The 15,760-nt window shown below is 44.1% G+C and overlaps 1 pseudogene; it reads right to left on the bottom strand.

Moving 5' to 3' along the window:
- Positions 1–863: 863 nt before the first annotated feature.
- LOC111184061 (olfactory receptor 5P55-like) lies at positions 864–1,829 on the bottom strand (annotated as a pseudogene).
- Between the last annotated feature and the right edge of the window lie 13,931 nt (positions 1,830–15,760).

Genomic DNA, 15,760 nt, shown 5'->3' with positions numbered 1-15,760 from the left:
TACAATACAAGTAGGGTTTTGTCTAAAAACATAAAGGTAATTTGATTTTGATTGAAGAAAGTTGTATGGTCTTTCAGCCTTTAATTTTGTTTAATTGGCCATTTACATAGAAATAATAGCTCATTACTGCTTTAGAGCACCTTTTGGGCCCTGGCTAATTGGAGCCTCCACTCTCTCCCCCAAAGTCGAGTGACTACTGTCTCCTTCCTATACTCAAACACCACATGCATTATTTCTCCAATATCATGTATTCAGACGGGCAACATTCCCTGTAGAGCCTTGTAGGGAAGGTTTCTCCTGTTGAAATATGTCATTTTCACTGTTTGGCATTCAATGATCCTTGCTATATGTGGGAACTCTCAAGACAGGAAGAATATAGAATCTAGCTCCCACTTCTGAAGTGAAAGAAGGTCCTATTTCCACCTCCCAGGGCTTTGTACAACAGAAATGTGCATGTAGGAGCTCAGTGGATGTAAGATATCCATGCTAGATGTAGTTAATATATCAAGAGATGTAGAATAGCTACGTTGCCAGACAGGTGAATGCTCCTGCTTAGGACTTGAGCTTCAGGGAATGATGGGAAGGTCTAGGATCAGTTAGAGATGATACACAGTTGGATGCTCTAGAGGGAGGTGTGGTGGCTAGTGCAGGTGGCTGTGTCCAGCAGCTGAGTTGTGTTGAAAGCTTGGGGCAGCAGTGCTAGCTGCAGCCATGGAGAGTGCCCAGAGGTGATGCTTCCTATGGTGCTATCCTGCACAGACTACTCTTGTGGCAGGCTCTTAGCTGTGCCTTGCCTCTCTTGGTTCTTGTCCTGGCGGGGTTCTCTAGGCTTCTCTTCTATCTTATGGCTACCAGATACTTTTCTAACAAATTACTTTTCTGCTTAGCTTAAGAACCCTAACTTGTGCAGAGGCCTTGACATCTTTATTCTTTAGGCTGTAGACCAGTGGGTTCAGCATGGGGAACACAATGGTGTAGAACACAGAGAGGATCTTGTTACAGGCTGAGGCAGTTTCAGGGTTGGGTTGGACATATACAAGGAATACAGACCCATAGAAAAGCGAGAGGGCAGTGAGGCGGGAGGCACAGGTGGAGAGGGCCTTGCGCTGGGCCTCCAAGGACCTCATCCTACAGATTGTGGCCAGGATGTACGCATTCGAGACCAAGATGACTGAGATTGTGGGGACAGTGACCAAGGCAGAAAAGACGAGCAAGATGACATTGGCCATGGTTGTCTCTGAGCAGGCCAGTTGGAGCATGGCGGGGGGATGTCACAGAAGTAGTGATCAATGATGTTGGGACCACAGTAGGGCAAGATGAAGGCATTCCCTGTCTGAACAGCTGAAATGAACACCCCAGCAGCATAGGACGCCCCAGCCGGACACACAAATGCTTGGACATGATGGTGTGGTAGAGGAGAGGGGGGCAGATGGCCACGAATCGGTCATAGGCCATCATGGCCAGAAGCAGACACTCCCTTGTGCCATGGAGGATCATGAGGGCCGTCTGGACCACACAGCCCACGAAGGAGATGGACTGGTCAGTGGTGACGAAGTTGATCAGCAGCCTGGGAGTGAACACGGAGGCACTGCAGATGTCAAGGAAGGAAAGCACACCCAGGAGGAAGTACATGGGGGTGTGGAGGGTGGCGCTGGCGTGGATCACATCTATCAGGCCCAGGTTGCCCACCAGAGTCACAGAGTAGATCAGCAGGAAGATGGCAAAGGGGAGTTGAGTTGTTTTTGGTCTGCGCTGTTTGTGAGGCCCAGCAGGATGAATCCCTTCACTGTGGTGTGCTTCTGACCCCAGGCCATTGAACTGGTGTGTTTCTCGCATGACAGTGAAGAAGAGGAGGAGAAACAAGAATGGAGAAATAATAACATTCTCATCGAAGAGGTAGCCTTTAACATCTACTACAAGTGAAAAGTCACGTGTATCTCTGAGTGGTAGATTGTTCTCCAGGTCCCACAGCAATCCCATGATGTCACAATCATGCTTGCGTGCTAAGTGTTCCCTGTCTCTCTTAGGATAATGTCTAAATTCTTTAATCTGCTAGATGTTCTCTTTGAAACACCTCCATGCTCCCCTGCTCTCAGTTTACCCTCTAGCAATTCTGAAAAACTTACTTCTACAAACCTACAATATTATTGCAAATGTCTATGTCTTCACAAATTCAACATTTTCTTCTTGGAATGTCCTTGGGTCTCTCCAAATCCAGCTTAGAGGTCTGTTCCCTTCCTCTCTCCCCTGAATTTCACAAATACTCCTTTAGTTGAATTAATAGCACCATATTTTAACATAAAGCCCATCCAATATTACTCAGCCATAAAAAAGAATGAAATAATGCCTTTTGTAGCAACATGGATGGACCTAGAGGTTATCATACCAAGTGAAGTAAGTCAGAGAAGGACAAATACTATATGATATCGCTTATATGTGGAATCTAAAAGAAAATGATACAAATGAACTTACTTACAAAACAGAAATAGAGTCATAGATGTAGAAAACAAACTTATGGTTACCGGGGGGAAAGGGAAAGGGAGGGATAAATTGCAAGATTGGGATTGACATATACACACTACTATATATAAAATAGATAACTAATAAGGACCTACTGTACAGCACAGGGAACTCTACTCAGTACTCTGCAATGACCTATACGGGAAAAGAATCTAAAAAAGAGTGGGGATATATATATATATACACATATATATAACTGATTCACTTTGTTATACATCAGAAACTAACACAATATTGTAAATCAACTATACTCCAATAAAAATTTTAAAAAAAGCCCATCCATCTTTCCTATTGCATTTTTTTACTCCTAGTAGGAGGAGAGTTACTTAATATCTCAATAATTTGTACCCTGATATCTATCACAGTGCCTCATGTCAATGAATGAATATAAATTAACTATAATTAGATAAGAAAGTCTTCCCACTCAGGTAATGTCAACTCAATCCTTTCAGTTGTTTTGGCCAAAACCTTCTAGCCATTTTTGACCTTTTTCCCCCACGACCCCTCATCGAATCCCTCAGCAAATCATTTTGGCTCTACCTTCAAAAGGTATACTGACTTCCCCCCCTTTTCTGAGAGGCACCATCCTATCTTGCTTGGGTTATTTTGCAACTGGTCTTAGCTGGTGTCTTGTTTCTTTCTCATGAGGAGCAGCCAGGGTGATTCTGTTAACACCTGAAAGTCAGAACCCTCGCGGTGGCCCTCAAAGCCCACTCTGCTAGGCTTACCACTACTCTGACACCCTCTTCACCTCTCTGGCCTCTTCTCCTCCTCTCCCCACTCTCCCTAACCCCGCTCTAGCTACACGTCTCTCCTTACTCCTCTTAGGACACGCCAGGCATGAGTCAGGACCTCTGTGCTCACTGGCCCCCCTACCCTCGCTTTGCTTCAGTTAGCTGCCACATGGCTCCTTCTCTCTACTCCTTTAAGCTGTGGCTCAGATGTCACCTGCTTGTGCAGCCCTTGCTAAGCACCCTATTTAAAGGAAACTCTCTCCTACTCCAGCACTCACTATTCCTCTTCTCGGTTTGATCTTTTTTTCCTCGTAGGACTGATTCTCTCCTAACATGCTATATACACGTGACTGATTAGTTTATGATCTCTGCCCTGACATTAGGATGCACGAACCGTGAAGCCAGGCATTTTTGTCAATTCTGTTCATTGCTGTATCTCCAGGGACTGGCACAATGTTGGCCCTCAATAGACTTCCCTGGCGGTCCAGTGGTTAAGACTCTGCACTTCCACTGCTGGGGGTATGGGTTTGATCCCTCGTTAGGGAACTGAGATCCCGCATGCCACGTGGCATGGCCAAAAAAAAAAAAAAATAGAACATACAGAGTCTTATCAAGGCAAATCAGGCTGCAAAAAGGGTAGTTACTACCCAGGTGGGTGAGTTTGGAATTCCACTTGCCCAAATCAGGTGACAAACATTGGAGAATGTTTATAAGAATTGGGTAAGAAATCCATAGCTTCAACCTAATCATGAGAAAACATCAGACAAACCCAAATCGGGAAGCATTCCACAAAATGCTTGACCAGTATGCCTCAAAACTGTCAACAGCAAGAATGACAAGAATGACCGAGAAACTGTCGCAGATTGGAGGAGACTAAGAAAATTTAACAGCTCAATACAATGTGGTATCCTGGATTTAGAGACTGGAACAACAACGAAAAGGGACATTAGTGGAAAAACTGATGAAATCTAAATAAAACCTATAGTTTAGTTAACCCTATTGCACCAATCTTAATTTCTGATTTTCAACAGTTGTACTGTGGTCATGTAGAGAAAGATGGATGAAGGGTAGACAGGAACTCTCTGTACTAAGTTTATATCTCCTCTGTAAGTCTAAATTCTTTTAAACTAAAATGTTCAAAAAAAAAGAATTAGGTAAGAGTAGAATTGAAAGATGATGCACTGGGTTGTGAAACTCAATACCACTGGAAGCTGGGGCCTGTGGTACCTTGTTATAGCAGCAGAACCTGACTACAGGAGCTGGTTAACATGAAGGATGCGCTGAACACTCGAGGGAGGAAGACCCATGTTCCCCTCTTCCAGTCTTGAAGTCGTAGCCCAAATCACTGGCTCCACAACGCTCATCTTGAATCTTGGGCAATCATTTGTAACTCCAGTTGCTGTGGGAGCCTCAGGATGAACCTTTTCAGATGGGTGTATGCTTTGCACCCTGCATTGATAATTGTGTGTAGGATCTATTTGTAAGATGACAAGTTTATGTGACAATTATACTATTTAATATGAACTTGAATACATATTTGAATATATACATATTGCATCTGCATACCATTTAAGGTGCTTGAAACAATTAAGAGTATCTAGTTAATTAGACTTGAAATATGGAGAATGATTAGCTAAACTGAATTAACTAAATCTATGTTCGATTAGACTCTGCTAAAATGCAGAACATTTGATTTACCAAAAATAAACATCTGATTTAGTAATTTTCAGGAGTTGTTTAAATGTTTATGAAGGTACTTGAACGGCTTGGAAATCAGGTACATTAAATTTGTGATTGTAGTTTAAAAAGTTTAAGAGCATTTAATCAATCATGTTGTATAAATAGTGTTTAAATGTTTAGGAGAATTTGCTCCTATAGAGTTTTTTTTTTGTGACTTTACTTTGAATTATTTAAGAGAATTTGATTTTAAACAGCACTTAAGTTATTTGGGGGAATTTAATCTGTTAGATTTTTGGGCAAAGGAAGCATTAACCAAAGATCAAGTGTGATTGTTTAAAATTTTTTTTAATTAAATAATTTATTTACCATCGGCAGTGTTGGGTCTTTGTTGCTGAGCACAGGTTTTCTCTAGTTGCGGCGAGCGGGAACTACTATTCATTGCGGTGCGCGGGCTTCTCATTGTGGTGGCTTCTCTTGTGGAGCACAGGCTCTAGGCACACGGGCTTCGGTAGTTGTGGTGTGTGGTCTCAGTAGTTGTGGCGCACGGGCTTAGTTGCTCTGTGGCATGTGGGATCTTCCCGGACCAGGGCTCGAACCCGTGTCCCCTGCATTGGCAGGAGAATTCTTAACCACTGCACCACCAGGGAAGCCCCGATTGTTTTAAATTTTAACAAACATTACTAGATATATAATTAAATTTATTATATTTAGAAATTGCATTTAACAGCCTAAGAAAAACTAGAAATTGCATTTAATGACCTAAGAAAAACTAAGTTCCAAATTTATAACTCAGTAGAAAAATACTTGAAAAATAAAGAGTGGAAAAAAAGTGAGAATCTCAGGGTCCCAATTCCGTGAGGCCAATTTCTCACCATAGGACAATGTAGATGCTCATTCAATTTTATTATTATTATGATGTTAATCCACCAAAGAGTTTAGGTATCAGCTTACTTTAGTCACACAGTGTTTGGAGACTGTGTGACTCCAGTTGGTGGTCAACTTTTTAGACTTATCAACCAGTAAAGATCACAAATCCACAAAAAATAAATTTACAGATTAAGATATAATCAATTAATAAACGGTTTTACATAATCCTTTCCATGTACAAAAGATCTGGACATTAAAAAAAAGTTGCCTGTAACCCAGCACATTGTGGGAGCTGAAATACTTGTGGATTTGAATGTACCGACGGGGAGAAACAGGAAGGAGCCGCAGGACTCGAACCTAATTCCCTGAGGAGTGGCGCTCAGGGAGTTCTCCCGGGAGCTCCTCGATGGGGGTATGGTTCCAGTTCCACACTTGGTGATGTGACACTGGCAAGTCACTTGGAGAAAGCTGGGTCCTACGTGCTCATCCGCAAAGTGCAAAGGACAAGTCTTGGCTGGGCTTTTGGGGTTCAGAGATGGTAAAAACAGAGGTGCTTTGAAAAGAATGAGGTGCTTATAATAATCCTGGGTGATGGTGGAGGGAGGAAGAAATATTATGATGGAGGAAACAAATATTTGTTGAGCCTCTGCTCTGTGCTATTCTCCAGGCTAGGTGTTCCCCTCCATCCCGACCTCATTTGAGAGGTGAGTAACCTGCCTGAGGTCCCAAATGGATGAACTGATATTGGAAGCTGGATGGCTCCAGGGAGAGCAACTGGCATAACCCCCTCTTCATCGGAGGGAATCATAGCCTCAGGAAAGAAGGTAAATAACACGAGCTAGGGAAATTACTTAATGAGGATCAAGAGATCATATAGGGTAACCAGAGAAGAACAGTGAGACCCAATAGTTCAGCCAGCCTAACTCAGATGTCTAAACCAGAAATAACTCGGGAGAACAGAACATGTCCTAAGTATAGTATGAGGTCCGTACAAGAAGACTTTTTAAAGGAAGTAATTGTTCTCCCACCTGGTTTCCAGTCACAGATTCTAGCTCAGCCATCCAATTATAGGAGGATCCTAAACTCTCACCGTTCACCCAGCCTCCGAGGGTGATCCAGGCCACCTGCAGAGGACTCAGACTGTCAGTTCTTGACCTCAGTGGCAGGTCTCTTGGTTTCCAGAAGGGAAATCAGGACCCCCAGAGCATCCAGACCCTGAGCACACACCTTTCGTGGTCTCCCCAGCAATGACACAAGGCAATGCTACTCTGATCCTTGTTCTGAGAACTAACTCAGCTGGGGACTCACCAAGAGGGTACATGAAAATGTTGAGTGAATCAATTTCATTGAATTTTTGGGTGGATGGAGGTACAGAAATAAGAACAAGGGGATTGTCTTTCAATTTTAGTTTTTGTTTTTGAGTGGAACTGTGTTTCTATGGCACAAAATTCAGAAGGGACTACAGTGAAAATAAGTCCTCCCATCCTGCCCCTTCTGATTCCCCAGTCACTCACCTCTCTTCCTCAGAAGCTACCAGTTTCCTGTGTATTTTTCTGTTGTTAGTCATTGCTTACATGAGCAATACGTGTACGTATATACCCTCCTTTCTCTTTTAAAAGATACAAATGGTAGCAAACTATAAACATTGTCCTGCATCTTGTTTTTCTTTTTAAACAACCTATTTTGGAGATCTTTCAATGTCAGTGAATAAATGCTGCCCATTTTTCCCCCCAAAAGATATTTCATGAACGTCTCTTTTAAGAAGTCCCCTAATGAGGGATATTTAAGTTATTGCTTCTCCTTTACAGTCACCAACAGCGCCTATCTTAAAGCAACTTTGGGTTAAAACAATTTGGAACCCAGAGCCATGAAACCTCCAATAAAAATTAGTGTGCAGTCTCTGACTTGGTTTTCATGCAGAGAACTCGCAGCCTTGCTGGACTTTCCTACATTTCCTTTTTGGGGGAGAAGAAAATTTGTGGTTCTCAAAGGGACCCTGCCTGGTTTTCTCTTGCTTCATTTTTTTTTCCCTCCCGGCCAGATGGCACAGATATTCACAAGCTGTGGTCACTGATCTTTAGCACCTGGTTACCAAACAGAGATGGCACACCTGTAGCATCACAGGGTGCTCCTTAGAAACGCAGAATCTGGTTCCTCCCAGCCCTCCTACTGAATCAGATCTGCATTTTAACAAGATTCACAGTTGATTCCTATTCTGGTTAGAGTTTGAAACACTCTGGCTAGCAACCCGAATGGATCCAGCTCTTGCGTGAATTGGATGCTGGTGGAGAACGACAGAGGTGAGGGGGGTCCTGGTCCCCATTTGTAAGATTCTGTGTTGAGGCTGATTCAGAAAGTGACCACACATTTGGTGGGAACATCTGAAAGTGACTTGGGAGGGCTGATGAGGGGATTGTCATGAAGGTAGAGGATTTGCTGAAGGGGAAAGCCCCTGAGAACTAGACATTCTCCTTCTAGCCTGGATGAAAAGATGTCAGAGAGAACCCTGGCCATGGGAGGGTCTCCTACCTTGCACAGGAGGAAAATTCACTGTCTTCCTTATGGGATTTTCCTGGTTTGTATATGTGTCCAAAGAACAGCAATTAGCAGTTGATTGAACTAGCTTTTTTTTTTTTTAATACATTTTTATATAAGTGAGTGGAAGAGAAGTATTGAACTTAAAAACCAAGCCTAGGGGTTGCCTCACTGATGGGATGTCAGGGGACAACATATGGGTGCAGAGGCCTAGAGCCCAGGAGGACATGCAGACTTTGAATGTCGGGCCTCAAGAATCAAGCTCCACGGAGTAATGGCGGACATCTAAGTGGCCTACAAGAGCTGGGGGACAGAGAGATTCTACACCATTCTTCCCTAACCCACCCCCAACTATTGCAAATGCACTCCCAAATGGCGAACCTTTCATTGCCTTTCAGAAGGGTTTCTTTAGTCCACTGCTGGAGCCTGGGGCTGGTGGCTTGTTTCTGGGAAGCATTATTGCCTAGCAGTTAAGAACATGGGCCTTGGGATTGGCCAGATCTGGATTTGAATCCCAGTGCCAGCCCTTACTCGTTTTGTAACCCTGGGCAAGTGATTTAACCTCATTCAGTTTTGTCTTCTGCAAAGGGGCGATAATAGTACCTACCCTTAGGGTTGCCGTGAGGATTAAATAAGATGATGCCTTTGAAGCTCTTGTCAGCGTTTGGCAGAGAGTAATACTGACGGTCCCTGACTTACGATGATTTGACTTAAGATTTTTGAACTTTATGATGGTGCAAGAGCAATACACATTCAGCAGAAACCATGCTTTGAGTTCTGAATTTTGATCTTTTCCCAGGCTAGTAATGTGCTGTAAGATACTTTCTCCTGATTCTGGGCAGTGGCAGCAATCACAAAACAACCGATACACTTAAAACAATTCTGTACCCAGACGACCATTCAGGTTTTCGCTTGCAGTACAGTGTTCAATACATTACATGAGCTATTCAACACTTTATTATAAAATAGGCTTTGTGTTAGATGACTTTGCCCAAATGTAGGCTGATGTTCTGAGCACATTTAAGGAAGGCGGGGCTAAGCTATGATGCTCAGTAGGATGGGTGTATTTTTTTTTTATTTTTTGCGGCATGCGGGCCTCTCACTGCTGTGGCCTCTCCCGTTGCGGAGCACAGGCTCCGGACGCGCACGCTCAGCGGCCACGGCTCACGGGCCCAGCCGCTCCGCGGCATGTGGGATCTTCCCGGACCGGGGCACGAACCCGCGTCCCCTGCATCGGCAGGCGGACTCTCAACCACTGCGTCACCAGGGTGTATTAAATGCATTTTCAACTAATGATATTTTCAACTTACGCTGGGTTCATTGGGACTAACCTTATTGTTAACCAAAGAACACCTGCATTCAGTGCTTGTTATTCATTCTAAATGGGGGCTCGAGGGTAACTTGGGAGAAGGGAAGCACAGGAGAAGAGGTGGGGGTCATCTGTGAGCACAGTGACCTGTGGAGAAGCAGGGACAATCTCCCCCTGAATCCAGCTTCCAGAGACCCCCGGGAGTGACTTTCCTTCCCTGTGCTGTTGGCTGCATCCAACCAGCTCAAGGGGTGGGTGTTCTCAGACCGTCCTGTTGGACCTTTGGATCTCTCCTTCCTCTGAAACCTTCTGGATGAGCTCTTACCTGGTCTTTCCACCTGGGCCTGTGAGAATTGCCTTATTTTATTTTTTAAAAATATCTTTATTGGAGTATAATTGCTTTATAATGGTGTGTTAGTTTCTGCTGTATAACAGAGTGAATCAGCTATACGTATAATATATCCCCGTATCTCCTCCCTCTTGCATCTCCCTCCCACCCTCCCTATCCCACCCCTCTAGGTGGACACAAAGCACCGAGCTGATCTCCCTGTGCTATGCGACTGCTTCCCACTAGCTATTTTACGTTTGGTAGTGTATATAAGTCCATGCCACTCTCTCACTTCGTCCCAGCTTACCCTTCCTCCTCCCCTTGTCCTCAGGTCCATTCTCTACGTCTGCGTCTTTATTCCTGTCCCACCTCTAGGTTCTACAGAACCTTTTTTTTTTTTTTTTTTTAGATTCCATATATATGTATTAGCGTACGGTATTTGTTTTTCTCTTTCTGACTTACTTCACTCTATATGACAGTCTCTAGGTCCATCCACCTCACTACAAATAACTCAATTTCGTTTCTTTTTATGGCTTAGTAATATTCCATTGTATATATGCCACATCTTCTTTATCCATTCATCTGTCAATGGACACTTAGGTTGCTTCCATGTCCTGGCTATTGTAAACAGTGCTGTAGTGAACATTGTGGTACATGACTCTTTTTGAATTATGTTTTTCTCAGGGTGTATGCCCAGCAGTGGGATTGCTGGGTCACATGGTCGTTCTATTTTTGTTTTTTTGAGGAACCTTCATGTGTTCTCCATACTGGCTGTATCAGTTTACGAGAATTGCCTCATTTTAGATTGTCCCAGGGGCTGAACAGGAAACCAATGATTGGTAGTCGAGGACACACAGAGAATGATACCTGGAGATGGAGATCCTTTTGGTGCATGAGGTCTGGTGGGGCTCCTGGCACAGGGTTGGCCCTCTTCATTTACCAAGTCTATTCCCTGAGGGCCTCTACCTTAAGTTTAATGAGTGTGAGGCTCCAGAGAGACACGTAGCCCATGAGCAGTGCCCAGAAATTCATCAGAGAGTGCTCAAACAACACCACCTTCCTAGGGGTTTGAGGCAATTATTTTTTTCTCTCACAAACAGCAGAGAGGTTGTTAGTGATCTTTTCCTCTTTCTCATAGAAAAATCTGAGACCCAATAAGGCTCACTAATTTTTTTTCTGACCCCACAGCAAATCACTGGTAATATTAATAACTACCATTGGTATAATTTAGCAATAGCTTGCATGTATGTCACTTCATTTTGTCTCCATACAAATCCTCAGAGGTCTGAAAAGCAAACATTATTGTCCACATATTATGGAAGGGAAAAACAGAGGCTCAGGGAAGTGATATGACTAGCCCAAGGTGATAGCTGGTAAGTGGCATAGTCAGGACCAAAGCCAGGCTCTTCTAGAATTTGATCTTTGCTTCCTTCACAGCTCCCAGCCTCTAGGAGTTCAGTCATCTTGGAATGACTTGATATTACTGGTCTAGTTTAGAGAAATAATCCAAAATGTTTTTCAGGAGAGGCATAAGCAAATTCAACGTCATACTCTGTGCCACAGCCCCACTGTCCTTGATAACGTTCCTGTCCAGCTAGTTAGCAGCAGATTCTTTTTTTTTTGTAAATAAAGTTTTATTGGAACACAGCCAACACAGCTAAACCCATTCATTTACATATTGTCTATGGCTGCTTTCCTGTTACAATGACAGAGTTGCAGAGTTGCAACAGACATCACACAGCCCACAAAGCCTAAAATATTTACTATCTGGACCTTTACAGAAAAAGTTTGCCAGCCGCTGCTGTTAACCATAGCAACAATCAATCTGTCAAAAGTCCAGAGGCCTCAGCATACAATCCATGGAGGGTTAGCAAGACCTTCAGGATGGAATCATCAGTGACAAGACCCATCCTCTCATCCTTTACTCATTGCCTCTGACCTTTCGCGTTTGGAATCATCCTTTCCTATTGGCTCAAGAATCACTCAGCTTCTCAGTGCCTCAGTTTCCCCAGCCACAAGTGGGGAGAGCAGCAGCATTTCCCTGGTAGAATTTCTGCGACATATAAATGAGCTCTGTTAGATAAAAGGCTCACGACAGCTTAGCACAGAGTCAACACTCAATGAATACTTATTTCCCTCTTTCCCCAGGCCTCTAACCCACGAGGTTATTCTGCAACTTCAGGTGGCCCTGGTACCTGGAGGATGCACCTGTCACCCACCTGTCATTCAATGGACCATAGGCCAAGGTATGGAGAGGACTCTATTTTTAAATTTTTATTAAAAATTTTTTTATTTTGGTAATAAAAGTCACATAATATAAACCATACTATTTTAACCATGTTTAACTGTACAGTTCAGTGGCACTAAGCACAGTCACATACAGTCTCACCATCATCCATCTCCTGAATTTTTCACCTTCCTAAACTGAGACTCTGTCCCCATTAAACACTAACTCCCCATTCCCCCTCCCCACTCCCCTCCCCACCCCCTGGCCCCTGGCATCTACCACTGTACTCTCTGACTCTATGAATTTGACTGTTCTAGGTACCTCGTATAAGTGGAATCAAACAGTATTTGTCTGCACCTAATGTATATTGGAATGCATTTTTAAGGTTAACTTAGTATATGACCTGACAGCAGATTCTGAAAACAGGATCCCTACTCTTTTCCCTCCAGAATTGTGTCCCGCAGGACTGGGATTCTCTTTGTCATAGAACCTGCAGCCTGTTGCTGAATCCCAAATGGGTGTCTGCACCCTGGACCCCCCAGTGTCGCTTGTAGTCCTGGGTTCTCTCTGCCTGCACTTCCCTGCATTTTTCTTCCACCTCTGGCTCAGTACCACATCTCACAGCTTTGGGACACTTTGGTCACATGTACTTCTTTGTGACTGTCACCTCCTGGGGCGCTCCAGTGATACTGACTGCTTGTTCCAACTTAGCCCTGTCATTGTCGCAGGCCTGGGGCTTTCCTGGGTGGCCAGCCTTTTGTTCTTGCAGCTGCTGCCCCTGAATCTGTCTCCTGTCACCTGAGATATCCCACCTGTTTCTCCCTGTGAATTTCTGTGGCTTCAGTTCCTGTTTCTTTCTATTTAGCCCATGGTTTCTGAGTCATGCCCGAGTGGCCCTGAGATGCGACAGCTCTTGACTTTCTCCATCTTGAGGCTCAGGTTGAACATCCTTCTGACAGAGGGACTTGCAATGCATGTTTGTATTATTTAAGAATAATTCTACCACAGGGAGTAAGAGAAAGTAAGGATGGAGCAAAGGAGCTTGCAAGAAAGGAAGTAGAGAATGTGTGTGATGAATATTTATAGGAAGGCGTGAAGGGACCAAGAAGCAGTACATATTTATGAAGCAACGAGGCAGTTTCACAAAACACTCAATATGCATGAGCTTTTAAACTGGCACCGTTGGGTGATGCCCATTTTTGGTCCCACTTGTTTTCTGCCCAGGGCATGGAGATAAAAGGCACCGTTGCTTAGCAAGTCACTGGGGAGCTAGAGCTACGGGCAAGGCTTACTTGCCCCTGTGTTTTTCTGATGGGACACCTGTTGGCTCCAGGCACCTTCTGTCCTCTGACACCCTTTGTTTACCCTCAACTCAATGTTCTCATGACCATATGTCAGCAGGAAAACTGATGTGGCAGAGAGAGAGAGACAGAGACAGGGCGAGAGATGGAGACACACGCACACACACTGTGTACCACAGGATTCAGGTAGTGTAGTTCTTTCACCCTGCTTGAATCATTTCCTAAATTTGTCTCTTTCCTCTTGATTCTCCCTGTATTTCTGTTACTGATTTAATAAACCATTTGATTTGAGCATCTTAATTTGGTCCATGAGCCTTTCTGCTCTGTAACCTCCCTGGTTGTGCCCTAGGAGGCTGCCGTTGCATCAGGTAACTTCCCACAGAGCAGGTCCACTTTAATTCCATCCTATAAGCCATAGCAGGTTGTGTCTCACCAGTAGCTTTATGTAAGGGGGGGATGAGGCAGCTTTGCACATGAGGCCCATGAAGAAAATGGCGCGGAGTTGAGAGAGAGAGAGAGATCAGAAGTGAACCCTGGGCTCTCTGCCCCAAGGTTGTTTGGGGGACAGTTTTGCCGTGGCTGGCAGGTCTCTCTGTTGACTCTCAATTTTTCCATCCAACTCTAGCCTGGTGCTCAGAATCTTAGCTTCTTCTCATTCTACTGAATTCTTTGTTCTGAGTCTCAGAAGCCTGCTTCTTTCTCTACATTTGGGTTTCCTGAGGAAGAGACTGAGGACTTGGAAGAGCCAATAAGAATGGGTTACGTGGGGATGCTGCTCCAAGGTGAAGATATAAGGGGTTGGCCCCTCTGCTAAGCAATTGGAGACCCTTAGTCTCCTGCTCCACTGGGAAATTATTATGCAAAACAGAGTTTTTTTGGCAGATAGCTTGTTTGTGTGAAGGAAATCCAGCCTCTGGACTCCTGAAGCTGGGATGGAGCCCTGAAATAGAGAACTTTGTGGAGGGTGTGGAGAAGGCATGGGAGGGAATACCCTGGTGGTCCAGTGGTTAGGACTCCATGTTTTCACTGCTACGGGCCCAGGTTCGATCCCTGGTTGGGGAAATAAGGCCCCGCAAGCCGCAAGGCACCTCCATAAAAAAAGGAAAAAAAAAAAAGAGAGAGAAGGCATGGGATGCACTCTGGAGAAATCCAACAAATCCCATCTGCAGGGCTGGAGTCTCGTGTGTCCTGTGGATCCTGACTCTCTGGCCTACTATCAGACATCATCCCCATCTTTCTCAAACATCTCATTCATTGTTGCATTATACTGCACAGGGACATACAATGGCCCTCTGAAGTTTTACTGACTAACCTGAACAGGCTGAAAAACAGAATGGTTTTATTTTTCTTCTAATCATGACCTTCAACCTACTCTGATAGAATTTTCTTCCTACCCCTAGATGATATCTTGGCCATGTATAATCGCTTTCAAGTATAAAAGCAAAGGCTCAAAGTAGATTAATTATTCACCCCAATTCCTCACCTCTTTCTGTGTCCATGCTCCTTTCTCTGAGGAATTTAGGACAACTGCAGGAGTTTAGTCAACTACACAGGAAGAGGACACAGTTTTCACACAAGACTGTCCAAGAGTTCTGACACCAACCTCAAGGGCTTAGGGTCCAGCTACAAAGTTAGAGAGAAGAGTCCGTACGAAGCACCCTCACTTCTGTATCAACTGCAAATTCGAGGGGTTCCCAAACCTACCCTCAGATAAGATCATTCTTTACAGAACTCACAGAACACACTGAAAACTTATACTCAGGGTTATGGTGTATTACAGTGAAAGGATGCAGATTAAAATTGGCCAAGGGAAGGGATACAGAGGGCAGAGTCTGAGAGGGCTCCAAATGCAAAGCATCTGTAGTCCTCAGGACACGTTACTCTCCGGACATTGATGGGTGACAAGAGTGTTGCCAAACAGAGAAGCTCACGTGGGTTTTGATGCCCAGAAATTTTATTGGAGGTTTTTTTTTTTAATATAGTTGATTTACAATATTATGTTAGTTTCAGCAAAGTGATTCAGTTATACATATTTATTATCTATCTATCTATTCTTTCCATTACAGATTATTACAAGATATTGAATATAATTCCCTGTGCTATACCGTAGGTCCTTGTTGTTTATCTTTTTTTTTTTTTTGCGTTACGCGGGCCTCTCACTGTTGTGGTCTCTCCTGTTGCGGAGCACAGGCTCCGGACGTGCAGGCTCAGCGGCCATGGCTCAGGGGAGCAGCTGCTCCGCGGCATGTGGGGTCCTCC

Source organism: Delphinapterus leucas, chromosome 7 (genome assembly GCF_059928025.1).
Source record: "Delphinapterus leucas isolate spDelLeu-1000000601 "Yukka" chromosome 7, BTC_Dleu_Yukka2, whole genome shotgun sequence".
Lineage (NCBI taxonomy): Eukaryota > Metazoa > Chordata > Mammalia > Artiodactyla > Monodontidae > Delphinapterus > Delphinapterus leucas.
The sequence above is the reverse complement of the archived record's forward strand: the minus strand, read 5'-3'. Positions and strand labels throughout refer to the sequence as shown.